The 10,055-nt window shown below is 46.5% G+C and overlaps 1 long non-coding RNA gene across 1 annotated transcript; it reads left to right on the top strand.

Annotated features, from left to right (window-relative positions):
* The first annotated feature begins 4,590 nt into the window (after positions 1-4,590).
* LOC138120288 (uncharacterized) lies at positions 4,591-7,697 on the top strand. The gene is made up of 2 exons (XR_011155812.1): positions 4,591-4,697; positions 7,051-7,697. It is a non-coding gene; the product is annotated as an uncharacterized lncRNA (long non-coding RNA).
* Positions 7,698-10,055: the final 2,358 nt, after the last annotated feature.

Here is a 10,055-nt window from a genome sequence, read left to right as displayed (position 1 = left end):
TCTGAAAGAAAGTGATGTAAAAAGTCAAAGGGCTGCATGATAACTTCACAGCTCCAGCCATCCTGTGTCAGTCTAGGAATAACATCTTGAGGTCAAACTACACCCTACATAACAAATCTCAAGTACCGGGGCCCTGTCCTATTACAACTATAGGCCAGGCTATGCAGCAGGGCATAGCAGCTCTGGGCCAAACCCATGCAGGTACCCGTGACACAGGAGATGACAAACAAGGGGATGCAACAAGGAGAGAAAACTCTCGGCAGGAAGAATGGCTGCAAGCACATTGAAGGGCTAAGACTAAATACATGAGACAAGATGCCTAAATGAGACAGAACGCACAACAGACAAGTGACATGACACGCACCAGGACTGCTCTGCACACATAAGCGTTTTAATCAAAAGTTATACTTTCCCTTTATGGGGCCTAAGGGGCCCCTTCTTAGACATCCCCATCTCTGAAGCTGGCTCAATGTTCCCTCCTGGGAAGCCCTGACCTGACACTCTGCTTTCACCCCCTCAACTTATCTCTTGGACATCCAGGGATGCAAATCTACCTCAGGCATAAAAGAAGGTGGCCTCACCGTCCAGGAAGCTCCTGCCATCACCGGGCTGTTCTCTCTTAGTCGGCTACAATAAACAAAACCAAACCAAACAACAGTGCACAAAGTTAGTGGCACCTCGGCCAGAACCCGACAACTCTGCCACTCACCGTCTCCTATGTAGGCCGGGGTTCTCTGGCCGCACACTTCAGCCACACTCCGAGGCTGACGCCATCGTTGCAGGGTATACTGGGGTTAAGGAGACAAGGTGATGTGGCACAGCTGAAACTTGAGTGGACCCTCAATCCGCCTCCCTCCATCCCCAACTTGCTGCAACTCCTCGGCCGTTGCCAAAGGCAGCAGGATGGTAGCTTCGAATGGAAAATGTAAAGACTTCATTGCAGAGTCCTGTAATGCTTCCGGAGGGTTCATGAGGGCAGCAAACTGGGTCTGTCGGCCAGTTGGCAAGGAGGTTCAGCATAATACAAGTGGACCCCCTAAAGCACACAAATAACAATGGATGCACCGGAAATTGATACCCAAGCAATAGCAAGTCATTCTGTCTACTAGTCACTGCTTACCTCACTCACTTGACCTTGACTGCTGCTATCCAGCTTTACCTCCTAAAAATAAAGACAAAGAACAATGCTGGAACACAGTCACCATTCACACTTGCCTTGCAAAGACAAATGGTGACTGACCTTCCTGTGTGAACCCCCTCACGGTGTGGGGAGCTCTGCCACTGATTTAATCCGTCTGCATCTGAAAGAAAATGATGACAAAAGTCAAAGTGCTGCATGATAACTTAACAGCTCCAGGCATCTTGTGTCAATCTAGGAATATCATCTAGAGGCCAAACTACACCCTACAGAACAAATTCCAAGTCCCCAAGCCTTGCCCTATTACACCTATAGGCCAGACTGTGCAGTAGGGCAGAGCAGCTCTGGGCCAAATCCCATGCAGGATTTGCATGCAGCAGATGACAAAGGAGGGGACACAACAAGAAAAGAAAACTCTCGACGAGAAGAATGACCACAAGCACATCAAAGGGCTAAGGCAAAAGACATGAAACACAAGATGCCCAAAAGACACAGAACACACAATAGAGAAGTGTCACAACATGCACTGGGACTGCTCTGCCCTGCACACCTCGGCACTGTGATCAAAAGTGAGACTTTCCCATTATGTGGCCTAAGGGGCCCCTTTGTGGGTAGCCCTATCTCCAAAGCTGACTCAAAAATCCCTCCCAGCAACCCCCTACCCAACACCCCGCTTTCATCCCGTTGACTTATCTCTCAGACATCCAGGGATGTGAATCCTCTTCGGGTGCAAAAGAGGGCCGCCTTGCCATCCAGGAAGCTCCTGCCATTGCCAGCCTGTTGTCTCAGTCAGCTACAATAAAGAAAACCAAATATCAAGGCTTGAACTTAGTGGCAGGTTAGCCAAAACCCAACAATTCCGCTACTCACCATCTCCTAAGAAGCTCGGGGTCCTGGGGCCACACACTTTGGCCGCGCTCCAAGGCTGGCACCATCATTGTAGGGTATACCTGGGTTAAGAGGAGACAAGGCGATGCAGTATTGCTGAGACTTGAGCAGACCCTCGGTCCTCCCCCCTCCCTCCCCGACTCGTCCCAACTTCTCGGCCGTTGCCAAAGTCTGCCCGGATGGTATCTTTGAATGGAAAAGGTAAAGGCTTCATCGCAGAGTCCCATAATGCTTTGGGAGGGCTCATGAGGGCAGCGAGCCGGGTACATCGGCCAGTCGGTGAGGGGGCTCAGCATAATACAAGTGGACCCCCTAAAACACACAAATGACAGTGGATGCTTAGAGCTGTACCAGAACTTGGCACCCAAGGAATAACAACTTTTTCTTTCCACCGGTCACTGCTTACCTTGCTCACTTGACCTTGACTGCTGAGATCTAGCTTTCCCTCCTAAAAATAAAGACAAAGAACAATGCTGGAACACAGTCACCATTTACACTTGCCCTGCAAAGACAAATGGTGACTGACCTTCCTGTGCAAGCCCTCTCACCCGGTATGGGGCACTCTGCCACCGATTTAATCCATCTGCATCTGAAAGAAAGTGATGACAAAAGTTAAAGGGCTGCATGATAACTTAGGACTAGAAAACTGCAAGATGCCGCCATACCGCTCCCGCCGAACCCCGCACAGACCGGCCGTGGTTGCTCCATCTGAGGTGTGGCTCAGGTGGTTATGCAAAGGTAAAGGTTACCCGTAAAGTCTTCTTTCTATTCCACCTACCCCCCAGTTTATTCCACAGGGCAGAGCAGTTCCAGGCTAAACACAAACTCAGACAACACATTATGCTACAAACAGTGGGACGCAAGGATGATAAAAACAGCTCTCGGAGAGAAGAAGGACGGTGAGGACCGAGATGACGCCAAAAGAGATGACCGATGGCATAGTGACAGTAGACAGAAGCGGCTCTAAGGAGCAGAAGAAAAGACTGTAATAGAGTGACCTATTATAAGAACTGTCAGTCACAATGATCAAGACGGCTGCAAAACAATGCTATGTTCAGAATGCTCCCTGTATCCTTACAATATTATAAGCCCCAGGACATTACAACTCACGGCTGGGAAGGATGTATGGCAATACAGCCGGGAATGAGGCCTCAAAAGACATCTGACTCAACACTTCTGAGATGCGATTCCGAGACATGGCTGAGCCCGTCAGTAAGAGAACAAATGATATCGGTGACATGCCGAGAAGTACAAATGTTTGAGAACCGAGAGATGATGGCTGACACTTGCCATAAGGTCCTTGAGGATAAAAGGCAGACATATCTGATCCAAGGGATCCTGAAGACATGCTAAACAACACAACACACCAGACAACACAACACAGACTGGAACTGCTCTGCACTGCATAGCCTACAGTTCAATCAAATGTGGAGCCTCTCCCTTTAGCTATCCTAAGAGGCCCCTTAGAGAGCATCCCTTATCCCCGCACTAATTATTAAGTTTTTCCCAGGAATTTCTAACTCACTACCCTGCTGCCATCCCATCACCAGGCCCCTGACTTATCTTTTGGATGACCGGCAATATGAATCCACATTGGATGTGAAATGAGTCCTCCTCAGTCATCTTGGAAGGCCCCATAATAGCTGGGTTAGCCTCATAGTCAGCTACAATTAAAAAAAAAAATCAAGATCAATGCACAAATCTAGTGGCATATAGGCCAAATGCCCACAGTTTGGCTACTCACCACCTCCTAAGCCCATCCAGGTCCTCGGGTCTCTAGCTTCACCCAGAATCAAAAGCTGTGGCCATTATTTCAATAGACACGTGAGACAGCAAGGGGCAAAGTTATATGGTATTTCTATGAATGCGGTGGATGCATTTGTGTGCTTTAAGATGTATAAATGCATCTACTGTGCTTAGGAAAAAAGCCTTAGGTAGGCCCAAATAGACACCTTTTCCCACCTTATGGCCTTCAAAACCCCTTCTGGCACTTCCTAAGCCAGCTACCCTGCTCACACTCTCCCAGCTGCAATCCATAATTTACCTATCAGAAGCCACAATTTTGGATATCATCTTTGATATGGGCAAGGTCCTTTTATGACACAATGAATGTGCTAAAAAAATTTGAAGCTTCATACTCAATACAACCTGGAAGTTACAATGCTCCTAAAGAAAAAAAACCAAGAAGAAAAACTGAAGTTAGAAAAGCACCTTACCACCTCTGAACACTCAAGCCAAAATTATGAGCCTAAATACTCACTGTGTTCAACACTATCTTCTTTCCAATGTCTTCAAAACCACTGGTGCTTTAGAGGCCAAAAGCATTTACTGGGGGGGAAAAAAACCTGATATAAGCTGAAAGGCCCCCTTCATTGAAATGAGAGGAGATCTCCCATCCCAGGCAATCCCAGGGAGGAAATGAATCCCTTTGGCAAAGGCTGGGGTTAATATACCCCTGGCCGGGTCCGCCTCTCATTCCCATCATGCCCCAGAAAAGGGAGGAGGTAATTACTACAATGTATAAAAGCTGTCAAAGGAGCTATAGCTGCTTGGCTCCTCTGATGTAAATTCAAAATGAGTAAAGGGCTGGAGAGAGAAAAAAAGCTCTTCAGGGAATTGATGATACCTTCTTTTTTACTACAGCTACATCAAGCAAAAGGGCAGAGACCAGGTAAGAAGTAAAACTTTGTATTTTGGCAGTGTAGATAGCTAAGTGGGATAACTAGCTATTAATTTGTACAGTTGTTCCTTAGTGATTAGTAAGTAGTACTTCACATGTGGCTAAGTAGGGTGGAGAAGAATAGTAATTATATGAATGGTGAAGCTCACATTGGGACCTCTAATTAGGGCTAGATACATTATAAATAAAAATAACAAAACTAATAGACTCCTGGGTGCTGTTAGGGTTATGTATGTGCTGGGCTTACTCCCATATGAGATATTTGGTACCGGGGCATGGGTAGAAGTGCCCTAAAATGCAGATTTAAACCCTTAAAATGCTGGAAAAGGGAGCACTTCCTTTAACTGAACCCCTAAAATGAGGAGATGGGGTGTTTACCTCCACTTAAGCTAATACAATGGCAAATAAATGGCTTCTCCCCTTTAATTTAATCCTCTAAAATATTTGGAAAAGAGGGGGTTTCCTCACTTTAAATCTCTCAAATGATACAGAAAGAGTAATTTTTCCCTCAGCTCAAACCCTTAAAAAGGGGGGACAACTGGGCTTCCCCCTCCATTTACACATTTGGATGATGAAAATGCAGGAGTTACCCTTAATTCAAACCCATAAAATAGCACAGTCAAGGTTTTCCCTTTCCATTTAAACTAGAAAATAATGGGAAATGGGGATTTGCTGTCAGTTGATAGCCCTAACAGCATAGAAGGGATGGGGTTTCCTTCAAATGATACTACTAAAATTGCAGGGGAAGGGGATTCCCCCTCAATTTTGATAGAGACAATTATGGAAAAGGAAGTTTTTCCCTCAATTTTAGCCCCTTTTCTCCTAATAATACCTCTATTTTCTGGGGCCTCTGGGGAGGGACTGACAAGATAAAAGGGGAAAGTTGAAAGTTTCCCCATGGCACCCCACATGCTGCCCGGCATTCTCAGGTGCCCAGGTGCATCTGGCTGCTCCCTAGCTCCTGCTAGGATGCTCCAACTGTCATTCCTGGAGGGACACTCGGGATGCCTTCATCAGCCCCTGTGAACTAGTAGCTCCCTGTGCAGGTGTGCCCAGGCAACCCTCTGAAGGCAGCTGGTCATGCCTGGACCTGCTGTGCCTTGGAGCGAGGGGTGAGGTGGAGAAAGATCCTGCCAGTTGTTCCCTCCCATACATGGGCTGTTGTCTGTCCCTGAAACACTGGGGTGCCGGCCTTTCCTTTCTGTGGAAAAGAACCGGCCTTCTCAGCCAGGTGCCCGTGGCCAAAATTGGGATTCTGCCTCCAAAATTCCCTATGTCCTAGCTTTGTAATTAACGAGAAAATTTCCCCCAGATCATAAGTGATTACAGGTAATTTTTCCTCTGCAATCATTACTAAATTGTGTTTCTGTGGAAGTGTTTGACACATCCCTTGAGGGGACGAGGGTTTGGCTGGGTTTTTTATGGCTAATCCTGACAGGCCCCGACAGAACCCGAGCCCCCCATCGCTAGTCTACCCTGAATGTCTGTGAAATATTGATATAGTTTATAAATACTCCCTTTGCCTGCTACTCAGTCTTTCCCTGTCCATCCAGGGAGCAGATTACTCCATCCTTTGCTCCTGACCGCAGCTCTCCTGCCCAAATGCCGGTTCTCACAGACAAGAACTAAGCAGAAAACTGCTATAAGTGTTGGCTTTTAAAGTAAAATTCTTATTACATCTGGCTAAATGATCAAAATAAATACAAGTATTGATGGTCATTGGGCGAAAGCTTTTCAGAACAGAAAGTATCCATTTTGATAGCACAGATCCCATTTTGACAATAATGCATTCTTTTGTGTTTGGGAATCCTGCCCATATAGGGCATCTGAAAATTGGTATTTTGGAATTTGATATTTTGAAATGGGGACATTTTGATATTTTGGAACTTAATATTCTGGTATTTTGAAAGGAAATTATTCTGGTGTTTTGGAACTTGGTATTCTGGTATTTTGGAAGTAGGTTACTTTGCTATTCTGAAACTTGGTTTTCTGGTATTGCAGAACTGGATTACTTTTGTAATTTGGGACTCGGTATTCTACTGTTTTGGAACCGAATTACTTTGGTATTTCAAAACTTGGTTTTCTGGGATTTTGAAACCTAGTTTTCTGATATTTTTTAACTTGGTTTTCTATTATTTTGGAACTAGGTTATTCTGGTATTTCGCAATCTGATTTTTTTTTTTTTTTTTGTATTTTTGTGGGCTGGGTTTTTTTTGTACTTTGTAACATGGGCTTTTAGTTTAGTATTTTTGTAACCTGGGGGTTGCTATTTTGTAACCTGTGCTTGGCAGGGGCCTGTGGCAGCCTCGTCCAGGCTCTTGGTTTCATTTGCCTTCTTTGACAGTGATTATCCTCTCATGGGAACTGTTAAATCACAGACTGTACAATGAGACAGACTTCCCAAAACAGAAATAAATTCCAGCTATGGAAAATCTCACTGCCGCATTTAGAAACACTTCAGCAAAGACTTTGGAAAAAGTAAAGGTGATGTATGATTACCTGGGGCCCCAGGAAACTGAGGTGAAGGTGGGGAACAAGCAGACAGCAAACAGCTTCCACTGCTTCTTGCTCCAGACACTACTGCAAGTGCAGCTTCCCTGGAATTTCATGTCCAGTGTGTCTCTTCCAAGCTCAGCAGGCGAACGAACAGGTACTCCAGGATTTACTTCGTTTGTACTTCAGGCAGCACAGACCCTCCACGAGGAACTGGAATCCAAGGGTAGATCTAAAAATGGTCCTTCCTCCCACTTACCGCTCCACACTTTCTCCTTCCGCAGGTAGGATGCAGGTGCCTCACAAAGCCAAGAAAACTGCCTTTCAATTCAGTACAAAACCTGCCTGAAAAAAAACAGGACGCCGGGACTGAGAGCCAGCAGCAATTCCTTAGTGTTTCTGTTCACAGCTGTTCTCCTGCTGCTTTTCTTGACAGGGGCTTTTCTTTCAAGGTCACTCCTGTATTGTTTTATCTTGACAAATGTTTTAGAAAGTTGAGTTTCTTGAGAACTGTTTCATCCTGATGTTTTCAGTGCTGCGCTTGCCACGATCCTTTGGATGCCCTAACTGTGCATCCAATTCAGGGAACACCAACTTAGCCCTGGGCTGGGAAACAAAAGACAACAAACATTTAAAAATCGTCCCTGCCTTGAGGGTGTTCAGGCCCGGGAGAAAGCCCTTCCCACCACCCTCTTGGCCTCTTCCCAGTCTGAGTAACTGGAAATGTGCATCCAAACCCGAATTAGACAGATCGGGGTGTGTTCTGCACACCAAAGACCACAGCCCCAAGCACTGGGAGCCTGAAGATGCTCTGGATTACAATTCACAGCCTCAGTGAACCCTGCAGAGTAAAGCCAAGTGGTTTCTTTCTCTGAGGGAGGAAAACGCATGACAGCAAGGGCTGTCCCAGCTGACCCGGCCCTCATGGGGTCAGCTGAACAGGATAACCCATTGAGTCTTGCTCTGCTGTTGAAAAACACTACAAACCCTGTGGCTTGAGGGTTCAAAATCTACTTTTTAGGTCAGCCAAAAGGCCTCTGGCTGGGACAATTCACTGAATTCACTGGCAGATCCCAAGATCTGTTTCCAAGTGCATAAAAACCTACACCTACAAGAAGGTCCCAAGCACAGTGGAGTTAAAGGTGCTCTGAGCATGGGTTCCTTGAACTTCAGGGAAATGATCCCTAGTCTGGCTTTGGGATGCTCCCACCTGCACCTTGTGTTCTCCACACCAGCCATCCTGCCTGGGAAGGCCAGGCGTTTTGGATGCCCTCTGGGAACCCCCAGACCCCCTGCCAGTGAGCAATGGCGCTGTCTGTGCCTGCAGCCCTCACCCCAATTTTTGTCAGTGGGTGGTTCTTGATGTGGCAGTTGGGGACAGGGGTAAGGGGTGGCCCTGGCAGTGCTGGGGCAGCAGTTGGACCTGATGGTCTCAAAGGGTTTTCCAGCCTCAGGGATTCTATGGGACAGCCTGTGACTGACCGCGCTGCACAGACAGGCACGGGAACCTGTTACACACAGATTATATTGCCATGAGCCAGAGCACTTCAGGGCATCCTTGAGAGAGTTGCAGAGAGCAGGAAAAAAAATACACAGTTACGGCACTGATCATGCTCTGTGGTTTGCAAGTGGGGCATGATCACCATTTTGGTTTTGTCTTGATAGTTCCAAGGAAAATAACTGTTGACCTGGCAGCAAAGATGCCACCTTCCTGATACTCCTGGCCCAGAACCATGGCCCAGCAGGCAGCTGTGGCAATCTGAATTATTTGTGCAGTTCAGAAGCTGCACATCCCTAGACCAATCCCTTGGGAGCATGAACCTTCCCATGGGCATTTTGTACTTCAATGTGTACTTTCAGCACACTGGGACCATTAAATCAGAATGAGGTCACTTGGTGACAGCACAGCATTAGATCAGATATCAAGAGACTCACCAGACAACATTCACTATGGACTCTCTGTGGATGCTAAAAGGCAGGAGCAGAGAAATTTTCCAGCTCTGTAGTTTGTGAAGTTTTTCCTTTCTCATCCTTTAGCTGAGAAACAGAGAAATCCAGCTTCTCACAGCTTCTCTGTGAGAGCTTTCGTTCTCATGAGAACTGGACGGGTAACAGTTTGTAAGAATGTAAACTATTTCTACACCTGCTATTGTTGTCAGAACACTAGAATTGTTTTCAGTCTTGTGAGAATAATATTTGGAGATGGGTGTCTTACCGCTTGGCCTAACACCTTGAGAGGTGGTGAGTGAATAAGCCAATCATGTAATTTCTTTATTGCAAACTACACTATAAAAGAGGAGAAATTCATTAAATGAGGTCTTAACTCTGCTTTGGCCATATCTTTTAACCTGGACCTATGTCGTGATTTGCCGTTCTCTGGGGATAACAGTGATAGACTCTCCATTCTCATTGTTCTGGCTGCAGCATCCTCATTTCTCACAGGTCTGTTTCAAGGACTCCCCTCAAAATATGGATCGCTGGTCCCAGTAGGGAATCCCCAAGGGCATTTTTACTCCCTGCAAACTGCAGGAATGACCAAGAACAGGTTCTGTCATAGGAAAAGCAGAGGATTGTGATGATTACACAGCTCTCCCTGTGAGGGCTTCAGTTTCTACCTGCAGTCCCTGAGCAGCTCTGCCTTGGTCCCACCCGCCTGCTCCAAAATAACTCTGTGGGGTTTAACTCCGGCTCTTTGGATCTGCCCATCCCCACGGCTCTGACAGACAGCACAGCAGGGGAACACCTGAACAGGTACAGCCAGGAGCACACTGAGGCCATCAGGTCTTGCAGCACAGCTTCTTGTGCTTCAGGGCTTCCAGTTTTTTGGTACAGATTCACTGAAATTTAACCTCGTAA

This window comes from Aphelocoma coerulescens, chromosome 18 (genome assembly GCF_041296385.1).
Source record: "Aphelocoma coerulescens isolate FSJ_1873_10779 chromosome 18, UR_Acoe_1.0, whole genome shotgun sequence".
In the NCBI taxonomy this organism is placed as follows: Eukaryota; Metazoa; Chordata; class Aves; order Passeriformes; family Corvidae; genus Aphelocoma; species Aphelocoma coerulescens.
The sequence above is the reverse complement of the archived record's forward strand: the minus strand, read 5'-3'. Positions and strand labels throughout refer to the sequence as shown.